The following is a 16,871-nucleotide window of genomic DNA, read 5'->3' as shown; positions in this document are numbered from 1 at the left end:
GAGAGAGACAGGGGGGAGGAGCTGGAAGCATCAACTCCCATATGTGCCTTGACCAGGCAAGCGCAGGGTTTCGAACAGGCGACCTCAGCATTTCCAGGTTGACGCTTTATCCACTGCGCCACCACAGGTCAGGCCGTAAACAATCTTTACATACTTCCTTCACACATATGTATGCTTTGTAGGAAAAATTCCTACAAATAGAATATAGAACCAAAAGGTGTGTGTATTTGTAACTTTGATAGCTATGGCCATAATTTTTTATTTTTTTTATTTTTACGAGAGGGAATCAGAGGGATAGACAGACAAGAACGGAGAGAGATGAGAAGAATCAATCATCAGTTTTTCGTTGTGACACCTTAGTTGTTCATTAATTGTTTTCTCATATGTGCCTTGACCGTGGGGCTACAGCAGACTGAGTAACCCCTTGCTCAAGCCAGCGACCTTGGGTCTAAGCTGGTGAGCTATGCTCAAACCAGATGAGCCCGCACTCAAGCTGGCAACCTTGGGGTCTCAAACCTGGGTCTTCCGCATCCCAGTCCAACGTTCTATCCACTGCGCCACCACCTGGTCAGGCCATGGCCTTAATATTAAAGGAGACTCCAGTTTATATTTCTATCTGCACTATAGTGGAATCCCTGCTTTCCTTCATCCTCATCCACATATTATGTCTTTGACTCTGATCTTTGACAATCTGAGAAGTATAAATACTATTGCATAATTCTAATTTGCATTTCTTTTAGAGCAAGATTGAATGTCTTTTTCTATAGATGTAACAGCCATAATATAAATATTTTACCTTTTCTGTGAACTTTTTACGTTACTTTATGTGAAAAATCTTTTCAAAATTAAAATAAATAAAAAGTGTTTTTGATCAACTATGAGTCAAACATCCTTTAACTATAAAGAAGCAAAGATAATTTTCATGAAGTCATTAGCCAGTTTGCAGAAGTTAATGTTATTACTCAAAAGAAATGTTATTACTTATTACAGAAATAGAACTAGTTGAGAATGGTCCTTGGTTTTTGTGGTCTTTTTTGCAAAAACCCACACACCACAATAACCATGAGAAAAATATCAGATGAATCCAAATTGAGAGACATTCTACAAAATATCTGACCAGTACTCCTCAAAACTGTCAAAATCATCAAAACTATCAAAAACAAGGAATGTCTGAGAAACTGTTACAGCTAAGAGCAGCCTAAGGAGATAAGACAACTAAAATGTAATGTGATAGCTCAGATGGGATTCTGGAATAGACAAAGGATATTGTAGAAAAACTAAGGAAATCTGAATAAACTATAGAGTTTAGTTAATAAAAATGTATCAAGCCTGACCTGTGGTGGCACAGTGGATAAAGTGTTGACCTGGAATGCTGAGGTTGCTGGTTCAAAGCCCTGGGTTTGCCCGGTCAAGGCACATATGAGAAGCAACTACAAGTTGATGCTTCCCGCTGCTCCATTCGGCCTTTTTTTTCTCTCTCTCTCCCCCTTCTTTCTCTCTCAAATCAATAAATAAAAGCTAAAATAAAAAGAATATAAGGAATTATATTTTTTAAATGTATCAGTATTGTTTCATTACTTATGACGAGTGTACCATATTAACATATGACATTAGCCTGACCAGGCAATGCTGCAGTGGATAGAGCATGGGCCTGGGATGCTAAGGACCCAGGTTTGAAACCCAAGGTTGCTGGCTTGAGCTAGGGCTCACCAGCTTGAGTGCAGGCTCACCAGCTTGAGCGTGGGATCATAGATATGATCCCATGGTCACTGGCTTGAGCTCAAAGGTCACTGATGTGAAGCCCAAGGTTGCTGGCTTCAGCAAGGGGTCACTGACTCAGCTAGAACACTCGTCCCCCAGCCCGTCAAGGCACATATGAGAAAGCAATCAATAAACAACTGAGATGCCACAACTATGAGTTGTTGTTTGTCCCCCCTCCTCTCCCTAAAAAAAAAAAAAGAACAAAAAAAAAATGATGTTAATAATAGGAGAAACTGGGTGCCAGATTATGTGAAAACACTCTGTACTGTCTTTGTACCTTTTCTGTAAACGTAACAGTATTTTTAAATAGTTTATTTAAATATATAAAGTAGCCTGACCAGGCGGTGGCGCAATCGATAGAGCGTTGGACTGGGATGTGGAGGACCCAGGTTCGAGACCTCAAAGTCGCCAATTTGAGCGTGAGCTTATCTGGTTTGAGCAAGACTCACCAGCTTGAGCCCAAGGTCACTGGCTCAAGCAAGGAGTCACTCAATCTGCTGTAGCCCCCGGTCAAGGCACATGTGAGAAATCAATCAATGAACAACTAAGGAGCTGCAGCGAATTGATGTTTCTCATCTTTCTCCCTTCCTGTCTCTCTGTCTCTATCTGTCCCTCTCTCTGACTCTCTCTGTCTCTGCCACAAAATAAATAAATAAATCCATAAAGTAAAATTGGTAGATGGATAGAAGAATGGATGAATGGGAAACTGTGACAAAGCCAATATAACAAAATATTACTGGTTCAATCTAGATGCTGGACATATGTGTTCACTAAAATTTCTCCAACTTTGTTTGGTATATGTTTGAAAAATTCATAATAAAATGTTAGGGAAACTATGTTCATGTAATTAAAACTAATTTTATTTATTTTTCCCTTTTTTGTATTGTAATTTTTATTTTTTTTCTTATTTATTTACTAGCATGATTATACATACAAAGTGCAAAAAAGATAATATTCACTGTTATAAGTCTCTTCTGGGCATTATCACTATTCATTTTGTCGCATAATTAATATTGAAAACAATTCTATCCTCTGGAAGGGTGTTAAAATTATCCCCTCTGAGTATCAAATCACTAGAACTACCATTGCCAAGTACAAGTGAGTGTGGGAAAGTCCGTGATGGAGGGAGGTCAAGACCATAAAGGCAGTTTGTCTGGATTTTCTGTGGGGTTTTGAGAGCGCTAAGGGCAGCAACTGTAGGGGCAGCCTGAGGGCCGGCAGCCTCCACGGTGGTGTCCCTGCCTTGGGGCAGCCAGGTACTCGGCAGGAGACATCGGGCACTTTGGGCCCAGGCACTGGCTGCCTCAGACACAGACAGAATCCTGGGGAGCAGGCGCTGAGCCAGAGGAGAAGAATGATGAAGCCACCTGGTATCTGGGGGAAGAGCCAGAGAAACACAATGTTAGGTCAGGATCCCAATTTTATCCCCTATCTGGGATAATCAGGAAACATGGTTAAAGCTTCAGCAATTGTTTTACATTTTTCTATGCAAATTGTTACAGAACAACTGTGAAAAGCATTAATATTTTATTGCCTTTTCTTACTCATCAGGCTCATTTTTAACAGCCCCTCACTACTTTCCCAATTTGTATAATAATGAATTAGATGTGCCACCCAGTTGGCAGCTGGGGCTTTCCTGCCCATCCCAAATCTGGCTCAGTTTCCATGGTTGTCCAAAAGTTTTAGGGTACTTAGTTTCTCTGTTGCCTGGGGCTTTACACTTCTGCATTAGAGTCTGTTTGGCAGCACAGGAGTCTGGACAACCAATTCCACCTCCTGTTGTGACCACAGTGGGGAGAGTTACCTCTTCACTGAAGATTTTAAAAGCGTGATAGAGGGGGGTTTACATGGCGATGCCAAAGATGCCAAAATCAGGGGTCGGGAAACTTTTTGGTCGGGAACCTTTTGGTTTTAAAACACCACATATTTTAAAATGTAATTCCATGAGCGCCATATAATATGTTTAACACTAAATACAAGTAAATGTGTGCATTTTATGTAAGACCAAGACTTTTAAAGTACAATAAGTCTCTGAATTCTTTTTAATAACGTTGTTATGCTGTTGCTAACCAATGATGAATAAAGTACTTCTTACCATTAATGCGACTTCTGGTGCTGCATGGTTTTGCTGATGGCTTTGTAGTCTGGTTGATACGTGGTGAGGTTAAGCTTGATGCAGGCGTTGAGACTTCCATCCGTTAAACATGATCGTAGGTTGGTCTTAACGTTCTTTAGATGTGAGAAAGACTGCTCACAGGCATACGTAGAGCTGAACATTGTCAGTACAGCAATACTCACACGCTGCAGTGTGTGGTATGTGACAGGAAGCGTGTTCCAAGTTTTGACAATCAGCTGGTCTGTGGGTTGAAGTTTTTACATTTCTCCCCACTTGTGTTTGCTCGCCAACTCTGCTTGCTGTCGTGCAAGTCTTTCCAAATCTTCATTCAGTGACTTGAACTTATTCACCCACATGTCTGAGGCCTTCAGGTCAGCAGCTTATAGCTCAAAATCTCTGATGGAGACACCCAGGATGTAACTCAGTGGCTGTTGTTGTGTGGATGGGTGATAAACTTAAAAAGACGAGTGCGCTCACGAAATTCTCCAAAGTGCTCTTTGAATGACTGCAGGAGATTAGATGTGAAGTCTGCTAGCTGCTGGAGATCAAGATGTTGAGCAGGGTCACTTGCTGTGTATGCATCTTTAAACTCTCCCAGTTTTTCAAAGTGTAGTAAAATGACCTATTTCAATGTCAGCGATGAAGAGTTCCAGCTTGTTTTCAAATACGAACACTGCCTGTTGAAGGGATAAGACTGTATTTCCAATGCCTTGCATTTTCACATTGAGTTGGTTCAGATGTTCAGTCATGTTCACGAGATAGCAGAACTTCAGGAGCCATTCAGTGTTAGCTAACTCAGGATGCTCGATGTTTTTCATTTCAAGAAAAGTTCAGATTTCGCTCAGACAAGCCGCAAAACAGCTGAGCACCTTACCTTCCCTCTTGACAACCGACGCACATTGCTGTGCAGAAGCAGACCAGGATAATTATTCCCAACTTCATCCAGCGGTGTTTTAAACTGGTAATCATTTAAAGCTTGGGCAACAACAACAAAAAACAAAACAAAAAACCAAAAAAAAAAAAGCTTGGGCAACAATAAAGTTGACCACCCAAATGACCAGTGACATCACCTCACCAAGCTGCTCGCCACACATCTGAGCACAAAGCGCCTTCTGATGTAGGATGCAGTGAAAACTTAGGATGAGTCTCTTTCCATGTTCATGAAGAAGCGCTATGAATCCTCTCTTTTTCCCCACCATGCACGGAGCACCATCAGTACACACCGAATTAGGTTTATCCATCGGTAGATTTTTTACTTTAGGGAACTCAGAGAAAGACTTGAATAAATCCTCCTCTCTTGTTGTCTCTTTTATAGGCAAAACAGCAAGACTTTCCTCACACAGTGTGTCACCGACAGCATACCTTGCGATCACACTGAACTGGGATAAATGGCTTACATCTGTTGACTCATCCAAAGCGAGAGAAAAGAATGGTGCTGCATTTATGTCCTTCACTTGTGTTGCCTCAATTTGATTTGCCATCATGATGGTATGATTGCAAACAGTTCTTGCCCACAGAGGCATGTCTTTTATTTGTTTGATTATCTTGTCTTTATCCAAAAAGTCATCAAAAAGTTCATTGGAAGGCCCTGGCCGGTTGGCTCAGCGGTAGAGCGTCGGCCTAGCGTGCGGAGGACCCGGGTTCGATTCCCGGCCAGGGCACATAGGAGAAGCACCCATTTGCTTCTCCACCCCTCCGCCGCGCCTTCCTCTCTGTCTCTCTCTTCCCCTCCCGCAGCCAAGGCTCCATTGGAGCAAAGATGGCCCGGGCGCTGGGGATGGCTCTGTGGCCTCTGCCTCAGGCGCTAGAGTGGCTCTGGTCGCAACATGGCGACGCCCAGGATGGGCAGAGCATCGCCCCATGGTGGGCGCGCCGGGTGGATCCCGGTCGGGCGCATGCGGGAGTCTGTCTGACTGTCTCTCCCTGTTTCCAGCTTCAGAAAAAAAAAAAACAAACAAAAAAAAAAAAAAAAAAAAACAAAAAAAAAAAAAAAAAAGTTCATTGGCAACATCAAGCATGAATGTTTTGGCATACTCCCCATCTGTGAATGGCTTTCCGTTTCTCACAATTGCTAAAGCACCAGCAAAGCTAGCCTAATTCCAGTTACCTTGTTGGGTCCAAACACAGAGTTGCTGCTGACTACCTTGCACTCTGCAAAGTAGCTCTTGACATGCTTTCTTCCTGCTGTCCCCCGCTGGATATTTCGATGCAAATGTAGTATGGCGTGTGTTGAAGTGCTGCTGCTTTATATTTCACCGTTTCATCAATGCAGGTTTATCATTGCATTTTAGACAAACTGCAGAACCACAAAGGCGAATTCTCTGTCCATTCCTGCTGAAAAGTACGATACTCCTCATCTTTTTTTCTTTTAGCCATCTTCTTTGTCAAACGGGTTTCTGCAATTAGCTAGCTACTTGATTAAAAGGAGGGAAGTTTACTTCCTGACCTCACAATGACCCGTGTACATTATGCATTATCCAATAAAAATTTGGTGTTGTCCCGAAGGACAGCTGTGATTGGCTCCAGCCACCTGCAACTATGAACATGAGCCGTAGGAAATGAATGGATTGTAATACATGAGAATGTTTTATATTTTTAACGTTTTTTTTTTTAATTAAAGATTTGTCTGCGAGCCAGATGCAGCCATCAAAAGAGCCATATCTGGCTCGCGAGCCCTAGGTTCCCAACCCCTGCTTTAAATGCAAACGTGTGCTGGTTAGAAAGGCCCAAGTGTCAGGGCTGCTGTCACCACACCCTGGACTTGCTTCAAAGCACCATTCAGAGCCAGACATCTCAGTTATAGCCAAAGGGCTGAAAAAGTATTCGAGTGTGGAAAATGCTGCTGGCGGTACCCTAATTGCCTACCAGGCACTGTGCTTTCTTCTTAGTTGTGGAAAGCATGAAATGCAATGATTTGATCTTTATTTTGGAGGTATGTCCCAGTGTAGCCCAGCCTCTATACCCCTAAAAATTTACTACCGCAAAGTCACTAACAGCCTTGACTCTGTAGGGTTAACTCCCACCCTCTGAAGCACAAGTGTCTTACCAAGGACTTGAACCTATTTGGTACTTCTTGCTTGCTACCTAGTGTGATTAATATAATATCATTGATGTGGCAGACCTATTTGATGTGATGGTTTTTTTAAAAAAAACATACAGTATTTATTTTAATTAATTAATTAATTAATTATTTTTAATGTTTATTTATTCATTTTTTAGAGAAGAGAGAGAGAGAGGGAGATAGAGAGAGACAGAGAGGAGAGAGAGACAGAGAGAGAGAAGGGGGGAGGAGCTGGAAGCATCAACTCCCATATGTGCCTTGACCAGGCAAGCCCAGGGTTTTGAACCGGCGATCTCAGCATTTCCAGGTCAATGCTTTATCCACTGCGCCACCACAGGTCAGGCTGATGTGATGTTTTCTCCAAGCTTCCAAGAGCCATCCTAGCAGTGTGATAGCACTGTCTCGTTGGGTCCTCGCTGGAGTGGACTCCTCTATCATAGGAGAATTCTCTCTTATCAGTGAACTCTTTCTTTTTCAGTTTCTCATTCCCCCCACTCCCCCTCCCCTTCACCATGCATACTGAGGATCTATACTTTTCCAGCTTCTGCCAATACAATTCCTTCGATAAATAGTCTCCTTTCTCCTTAGCAGGGTCATCACTCATCTTGTGACTTAACTGTAGTTATTGGTTTGTGGTAGGAAGTGGGAATGACGGAGTGAGTTACGATTCTTTGAGAGAATTTTCTTGCAAAGCAAAAAGCTCTGTATCAACTTCAGAAGCGGGGAGTACAAACTTTTAACCTGTAAAGTGGCTCCCTTCTGCAGCCCAGAGGGTTCGGAGGAAAACTGGGGAGTTAAGATTTACAAAAACATCGACCTCAGCCCATGTCACAGAAACTCAGTCCTTCCCCATGAAGGCCATGACTTTGACATGGCCGATTTGCTGGGATTGACAGTTCTCCCTCTACTAGAGCTCTGCTACCTCATGATTTAAGTGCTGTGCCTCAACCTCAGGAGGTCTGGTCTCTTTAATTAGTGGTTAATCACTCTCTGCCTTTCTTGTGTCTCTTAGAGCCATTAAGTTACTACTTTCCCTGAATCTCTGGGTGGCCCAGGCTGCTGCAGCCTGCAGCTCATTCTCTTCCATTGGCATCCCGTCCCAGTTTGCCACTGCTGCAAGTTTTACAGTCGCACTGCAACCTTCTCAGGGACTCTGCCTACCCCGAGTGAGGGGTTCTTGTTATCTACCAGTCAGCAGGTAACCCAGCTCCGAAATCTTATTTTAGAATCTGTTTTCTAAGAGCACCCCATTCTTGCCTGACCAGGCAGTGGCACAATGAATAGAGTGTTGAACTAGGATGCGGAGGATCCAGATTTGAAACCCTGAAGTCACAGGCTTGAGCGCGGGCTTATCCGGCTTGAGCCCAAGGTCGCTCGATTGAAGCCCAAGGTCGCTGGCTTGAGCAAGGGGTCACTCATTCTGCTGTAGCTCCTACCCTCACCCCCAGTCAAGACACATATGAGAAAGCAATCAATGAACAAGCAATCAACGAACAACTAAGATGCTGCAACAAAGAACTGATGCTTCTCATCTCTCTCCCTTCCTGTCTGTCTGTCCCTATCTGTCCCTCTCTCTGACTCTCTCTGTCTCTGTCATAAAAAAAAAGAGCACCCGGCCCTGGCCGGTTGGCTCAGTGGTAGAGCGTCGGCCTGGCATGCAGGAGTCCTGGGTTCAATTCCCGGCCAGGGCACATAGGAGAAGCGCCCATCTGCTTCACCCCTCCCCCTCTCCTTCCTTTCTGTCTCTCTCTTCCCCTCCCGCAGCCAAGGCTCCATTGGAGCAAAGTTGGCCCAGGCGCTGAGGATGGCTCCATGGCCACTGCCTCAGGTGCTAGAATGGCCCTGGTTGCAACAGAGCAATGCCCCAGATGGGCAGAGCATCGCCCCCTGGTGGGCATGCCGGGTGGATCCTGGTCGGGTGCATGCGGGAGTCTGTCTGACTGCTTCCCCATTTCCAACTTCAGAAAAATACAAAAAAAAAAAAAGAGCACCCCACTCTTTTTCCAATTATTGGAGGTTAAGTTCATCCAGGCTCTTAGACTTTAGGCATGCCTGCAAAGTATATTAGGGAGAGCTTTCAGGGCTGCTCCTGTGAGGGGTAAAGGAAGCAGGATTGGGTAGAGGGAGAAGCTGAATTGTAGGGCAGGTGTAGCAGGCCTCAGCTGACCCTACAGGGATCTCTGAAGCTGAGATGGACAATCAGATGTGTCCTGAATTGAAGATTGGGGCTGCACCAATGGGTTAGTCACCTGGGGACAGGGCATAATTTTGAGTAAGGCAGTTTCCTGAGTAGGGTCTCGACTGTGATGTGATGCTACCAGCATCTGGTGAAAATAGTGCCTTGGTCCTGTAGTGGGTCTGGGTGGCATACTGTGACATCTACTACAGATAGGATGACCAGGGTCAACCAGGAGTGAGGGTAGCCCAGGACAATGAGGATATCAGTGCTAAAACTGGAACAGTCCCAAGCAAACCAGAAGATTTGGTTGCCCTAGCAGCTCTGACCTCAAAATACTAAAAGGAGCTGCAAATTTGCCAACTATTATTTTCTCAATAACAGTGAATATGTATTAGTAGAAATTACATCAGTATTTAAGAGGCTGGGCCATTGGATGAATATTCAAAGAGTAGCTTAACAGCAAAAGGCTACTAGAATATTTGTGACAGTATTTGACTTGCAGTGTTTAGTGGGTGAGTCATGGAACAGGAATACTAATATCTCTTAAGGCAGGTCCCTGGCATAAAAACAGAGTGGAAATTTCTTAAGTAAGGCCACTATAGGAAATAAAAGAGTACATCAGAAAAACTAGAACAGTATAGATATCAGGTCAGCTAGCAACAGTGGCAGAATTACCTCAGGATCTTATTGCTAATGCAGAGTCCCACCAGCAGAAATACTGATTGGGCACGTAGAGGGTGAGGGTACCAGACAGTAGGTAACTGCCTTTTTAATAGGCTTCGTAGAGGATTCTGATGGAAGTGACAGCAGATCACAATCTAAGAGACATTGTGTTATTTCTACCATCCATTTCTCTTAGCCAATCACGTGTTTAAGTTTCTAGCAAGTCAGATTGGCAAATAAAATACAGGACACTCAGTTAAATTTGCATTTCATATAAACAATGTTTTTTAGTATAAATATGTGCCATGGGAACATATAATAAAATTATATAAATATAGAACATCAATATAATGTTAAAATAGTATACCTGAATAATAATATTATAAATTATATTATTAAATTAAAGGGTATAAAATATATGTGATTTTAATAAAATATAAGTTATATTATAACAAAATATAAATTATTAATAGCTAGAACTTATTGTTTATCTAAAATTCAAATTTGAGCCTGACCAGGCAGTGGTGCAGTGGTAGTGCGTTGGACTGGGATGCCGAGGACCCAGGTTCGAGACCCCAAGGTTGTCAGCTTCAGCATGGGTTCATCTGACTTGAGCAAAATAAAAAATGCTCACCAGCTTAGACCCAAGGTCGCTGGCTCAAGCAAGGGGTTACTCGGTCTGCTGAAGGCCCACAGTTAAGGCACATATGAGAAAGCAATCAATGAACTAAGGAGCCACAAATAAAAACTGATGATTGATGCTTCTCATCTCTCTCCGTTCCTGTCTGTCTGTCCCTATCTATCCCTCTCTCTGACTCTCTTTCTCTGTCCCTGTAAAGAAAAATAAAATAGGCCTGACCTGTGGTGGCGCAGTGGATAAAGCATCGACCTGGAAATGCTGAGGTCGCCAGTTCGAAACCCTGGGCTTGCCTGGTCAAGGCACATATGGGAGTTGATGTTTCCTGCTCCTCCCCCCTTCTCTCTCTCTCTCTCCTTTCTAAATGAATAAAAAATAAAAAAATAAAAATAAATAAAAAAGAAAAATAAAATAAAATAAACTTACTTAAAATTCAAATTAAAAAAATAAATAAATAAATAATCAAATTTAACTGGGCACCTTGCATTTTTATTTGCTAAATCTGCCAACCCTGCTTTCAAGGGAATTTTTCAACACAAAGAGAAAGAATAGTAGAATAAGTCTATATGTAAGCATTCTTTTGCTTAGACAATTATCAACATTTTGCCTGTTATTATTTTTTTTATTTTTGTGCTTACCAGTATGTTCTATAATATGGGAAATACATAAATAATTATGTCCTTAAGTAACTTTTCATCGAGTTGAGAAAACATAATAAACATTCAAGAATTAAGTGCTAAAGTGTGTAATGCTGACTGTAAGTTCTACTGGCATTCAGGGAGGGAAACATCGGTATTCACTGGAGTAGATGAAGTGAGCTTGGAGTTGAGGTTGGATAAGGCCTATGAAATCTGTGTTAGTTGAGCAGGCTTTGCAAGTAGGGTAACCAGCATGACCAGGTTGAATTCACTGGGTCTATAAACATCTCTCTCCATTTAAAAGCACTCACCTCCCCCCACCATGCTTCCTACTTTAATCATCAGGGCCCATAGCAGCTGTCACCCATCCAGGTAATACACATCAAGCTCTACTGCAAATTACATCATCTAGACCGATTCGCTCTTGAGCATGTCAGCACAGTGGCTATTCAATCTTCTCTGGGTGACTTGTTAATTAACCTCTGCAATGTGCTGTCTTTGACATCATTGAGGAGTTCAATTTTTCCTTGATTGAAAGTAGCCCTGGGAAGAATTATAAACTGATAAGAGAAAACAAAATTCCATTTTGTTGGCCAGCTTTATGCTAATGCTTATGAAATGCCATGGCTACTTGAGCCTATTGGGATACATCAAATCATTAAGAAAAATACAGGATGATGCTATACCTTATCTCTTAAACGGCATTAACATTTAAAGTGGCCTATTTTTCTATGCAAGTGACAATGACAGAAAATATAGGGCTTTATACATTTAATAAGTTTTAACTTTCTAATTTCTCTCAACTCTAAAAGCAACTAATTCATATACTAAGGATAAAAACTTGGAAAGTTATTTTATTGAAATATATTGTAATACAGTTACAGATCAAGAAACACTAAGTGTCCTTAGAAGCCTCTTTCATGCTTCCTATTCTTGGTTAACACCCCCAACTAAAGGGTGTTAACTATCCTGACTTCTACCACCATAAGATAGTTTTGCCTAGTTTTGTATTTTATGTAAATAGACTCATACAATATGTGCTCTCTTATATGCCTGGCTTCTTTCACTCAGCATTACATTTGTGAGATTAAGGGGGTGCTGATTTTAAAATGACTTTTTTTTTTTTCTGAAGTTGGAATCGGGGAGGCAGTCAGACAGACTCCCGCATGCACCCGACCAGGATCCACCCGGCATGCCCACCAGAGGGCGATGCTCTGCCCATCTGGGGCGCTGCTCCATTGCAACCAGAGCCATTCTAGCACCTGAAGCAAAGGCCATAGAGCCATCCTCAGCGCCAGGGCCAACTTTGCTCCAATGGAGCCTCTGCTGCGGGAGGGGAAGAGAGAGACAGAGAGGAAGGAGAAGGGGAGGGGTGGAGAAGCAGATGGGCGCTTCTCCTGTGTGCCCTGGCCGGGAATCAAACCCAGGACTCCTGCATGCCAGGCTGACGCTCTACCACTGAGCCAACCAGCCAGGGCCATAAAATGACTTTTGTTGTTTAATAAGTAATAGATATTCAACATTATTTTAAAATTAGAAAAAAATCACCTGACCTGTGGTGGTGCAGTGGATAAAACGTCGACCTGGAACACTGAGGTTACCAGTTTGAAAACCTGGGCTTGCCCGGTCAAGACACATATGGGTGTTGGTGCTTCCTGCTTTCTCCCCTTCTCTCTCTCTCTCTCTCTCTCTCTCTCTCTCTCTCTCTCTCTTCTCTCTATAATGAATAAAGTCTTTTTAAAAATGTTTAGCCTGACCAGGTGGTGGCGCAGTGGATAGAGCGTCGGACTGGGATGCAGAGGACCCAGGTTCGAGACCCCGAGGTCTCCAGCTTGAGCGCGAGCTCATCTGGTTTGAGCAAAGCTCACAAGCTTGGACCCAAGGTCGCTGGCTCAAGCAAGGGGTTACTCGGTCTGCTGAAGGCCCACGGTCAGGGCACATATGAGAAAGCAAGCAATGAACAACTAAGGTGTCACAACGTGCAACGAAAAACTAATGATTGATGCTTCTCATCTCTCCGTTCCTGTCTGTCTGTCCCTGTCTATCCCTCCCTCTGAATCTCTGTCTCTGTAAAAAAAAAAAAAAGTTTAAATAATGTAAAATAAAATTAGAAAAAAAAATCATAATTTTCAATTAGTTTCAAAATTGTATATATGTATATATATATGTACACATTTATTTGATCAAGATTATAAACTTTTATAAAGGTCCTGCATAAAAATTAAAAAGTTCTCATTTTTAAAAATTATTTTTATTTATTTATTCATTTTAGAGAAGAGAGAGAGAGAAGGGGGGAGGGGCAGGAAGCATCAACTCCTATATGTGCCTTGACTGGGCAAACCCAGGGTTTTGAAGCGGCAACCTCAGCATTCCAGGTTGATCCTTTATCCACTGCATCACCACAGGTTAGGCATGTTCTCATTTTTTTTTTTTACATTTTTATTAATATTTTTATTCTGGCCTAGCTTTATGACTATTAATCCCATTTCTCCAAAATTTAATCCTTAGTTACCACCAACTGCCTTATAATCTCTTTTGGCATCTTTATAATAAAAATAGGAAAAAAAATAGAAAAATAAGAATAAGACACAGATGTTTATTTTCAAGCTGCTGTGCTCACTGGTAGCTGGTGGTCCCTAGAGAAGCAGTGTCTTTCCAGCTCTGCCTCTGTAAAGACACTTATCATAACAATACTCTGGGATTTTTCTCAGAAAAGTGAATATGCAACCAAGACTTGAGGTGAAGAAGCAAGGTAGGATTGTTTCCACTCAGCTCATTATGAGCATGAATCCAATTCAAAACAGTCCACCTACAGCCCTGGACAGTTAGTTCAGTCAGTTAGAGAGTCATCTTTTTTTTTTTTTAATTTTATTTATTTATTTATTTTTTTACAGAGACAGAAAGTGAGTCAGAGAGAGGGATAGATAGGGACAGACAGACAGGAACGGAGAGATGAGAAGCATCAATCATTAGTTTTTCATTGCGCATTGCAACACCTTAGTTGTCCATTGATTGCTTTCTCATATGTGCCCTGACCGCGGGCCTTCAGCAGACCGAGTAACCCCTTGCTGGAGCCAGCGACCTTGGGTTCAAGCTGGTGAGCTTTTGCTCAAACCAGATGAGCCCACGTTCAAGCTGGTGACCTCGGGGTCTCGAACCTGGGTCCTCTGCATCCCAGTCTGACGCTCTATCCACTGTGCCAACGCCTGGTCAGGCGAGAGTCATCTTGAAGAGACCAGGCCGTGGGTTTGCTCCCAGTCAGGGCACACACGGGAAGCAACCAATGGATGAACGACTGAGTGGAACAATAAATGAATGCTTCCTTTCCCTTTCCCCTCTCTCTCCCTTCTTTCTGTCTCTCTAAAAATCAATCAGTAGCCTGACCAGCTGGTGGCGCAGTGGATAGAGCATCGGACTGGGATGCGGAGGACCCAGGTTCAAGACCCCGAGCTCTCCAGCTTGAGCGTGGGCTCATCTGGTTTGAGCAAAGCTCACCAGCTTGGACCCAAGGTCGCTGGCTTGAGCAAGGGGTTACTTGGTCTGCTGTAGCCCTGTGGTCAAGGCACATATGAGAAAGCAATCAATGAACAACTAAGGTGTCACAACGAATAGCTGATGATTGATGTTTCTCATTTCTCTCCGTTCCTGTCTGTCTGTCCCTATCTATCCCACTCTCTGTCTCTGTAAAAAAAAAAAAAAAAAAAAGTTAAAAATCAATCAGTAAATAAAAAATAAAGCCCTGGCTGGATACCTTGATGATCCTGTCTCTGTCTCTTTCTCCCTGCCTTTCTCTCGGAAAAAAAAAAAAAAAAAAAGTTCACCTATCTCATAAACTACGCACAAAAACCTCCACCCTTGGCAAGATACCAAGTGGAATTGTGTCCTAAATGACCAGGTGATAATGTGGCGCACAGGTGACTGTCACATAAGTTTGCATAGCGCAAACCACAAGCCATGTTCAGCATTGCCCTGAGATACAACTTTTTTTCTTTATAAAATACACATAACATAAAATTTACCATCTTAATCAATTTATTTTTTTTATTTCTTTTAGAATTCACCATTCTTTGTTTTATTTTAAATTTTTATTTCTTTATTCATTTTAGAGAGGAGAGAGAGAGAGAGAAAGAGAGAGAGGGAAGAAGGGAGGAGCAAGAAGCATCAACTCCCATATGTACCTTGACCAGGCAAGCCCAGGGTTTCGAAATGGCGACCTCAGTGTTCCAAGTTGACACTTTATCCACTGCGCCACCACTGGTCAGGCAATCTTAAGCATTTTTTTTTTTTTAATCTTTTTTTTTTTTTTTTTTTTTTTACACAGAGGCAGAGATAGACAGGGACAGAGAGAGAGATGAGAAGCATCAATCATCAGTTTCTTGTTGCGTGTTGCGACTTCTTAGTTGTTCATTGATTGCTTTCTCACATGTGCCTTGACTGTGGGCCTTCAGCAGACCGAGTAACCCCCTGCTGGAGCCAGGGGCCTTGGGTCCAAGCTGGTGAGCTCTTTGCTCAAGCCAGATGAGCCCGCGCTCAAGCTGGCGACCTCGGGGTCTCGAACCTGGGTCCTTCCGCATCCCAGTCCGACGCTCTATCCACTGTGCCACCACCTGGTCAGGCAATCTTAAGCATTTTTAAATGTACAGTCCAGTGGTAGTAAGTACATTCACATTGTTGTACAATCATCATCACCATTCATCTCTATAACTCTTTTCATCTTGCAAAACTGAAATTCTGTACCCATTAAACAATGACTGCATTTTCTCTTCTTCCCAGTCCCTGGCAACCACCATTTTTTCTTCAGGATACAGACTTGTAAAATTCAAAATGCAAAATTCTCTTCCCTGACCAGGTGGTGGCACAGTGAATAGAGCATCGAACTGGGAAGCGGAGGACCCAGGTTCGAAACTCCTAGGTCTCTGGCTTGAGCACGGCTCACCAGTTTGAGTGTGGGGTTGCTGGCTTGAACATGGGATCATAGACATGAGCCCCTGGTCGCTGGCTTGAGCCCAAAGGTGGCTGGCTTGAAGCCAAAGGTCGCTGGCTTGAGTAAGAGCTCACTCGCTCTGCTGTAGCCCCCCTCCCCCTGTCAAGGCATGTATGAGAGAGCTATCAATGAACAACTAAGATGCCGCAGTGAAGAATTGATGCTTCTCATCTCTCTCCCTTCCTCTCTATCTGTCCCTATCTGTCCCTCTCTCTGACTCCGTCTCTGTCAAAAAAAAAAAAATGCAAAATTCTTTTTCATGTACTCAATCAAAGCTGTTGGAAGACAACTGTTCCTAATGAGAAAGTCATTCTCTGCTCTCTAAGTTGAACCCCAGCCCATTACCTCCTGTTCTCTTCATCTTTGAAAAGGTCCTCACCCTCATTTCTGGATCCCCTTTGATTAAATCAGACCATTTGGGCAATATTTAATTGATTTAAATATAGGGACCTAGAAGGTATATCACCCTCAGCCATCTCTTGATGTCATTTCTGATTCTTGTCATTCCAAGAAGTGCTCCAGCAAATTATACCCTGGTTCACACCATGCCTTCTGCTGACTAGAAATTGTCTTAAAACCCCATGAGGCCTGGATAATTAGCTGAATTGGTTAGACTTAGAGCACTGTACCAATACACCAAGGTTGTGGGTTAAATCTCCAGTCAGGTCACACACAACAGTCAATGAATGACTGCATAAATAAGTGGAACAACAAACTGATCTCTCTCTCCCTCTCTCTCTTTCTCATCAATAAAAAAAAAAAAAAAGAATTCCATGAAGCAGGATGGGCTGTAAATAACTTCTTTCTTCAGCTGGGTAATTTCTGTCCTTGT

This window comes from Saccopteryx bilineata, chromosome 7, assembly GCF_036850765.1.
Source record: "Saccopteryx bilineata isolate mSacBil1 chromosome 7, mSacBil1_pri_phased_curated, whole genome shotgun sequence".
Taxonomy (NCBI): Eukaryota; Metazoa; Chordata; class Mammalia; order Chiroptera; family Emballonuridae; genus Saccopteryx; species Saccopteryx bilineata.
This window is presented reverse-complemented; position numbering follows the sequence as displayed.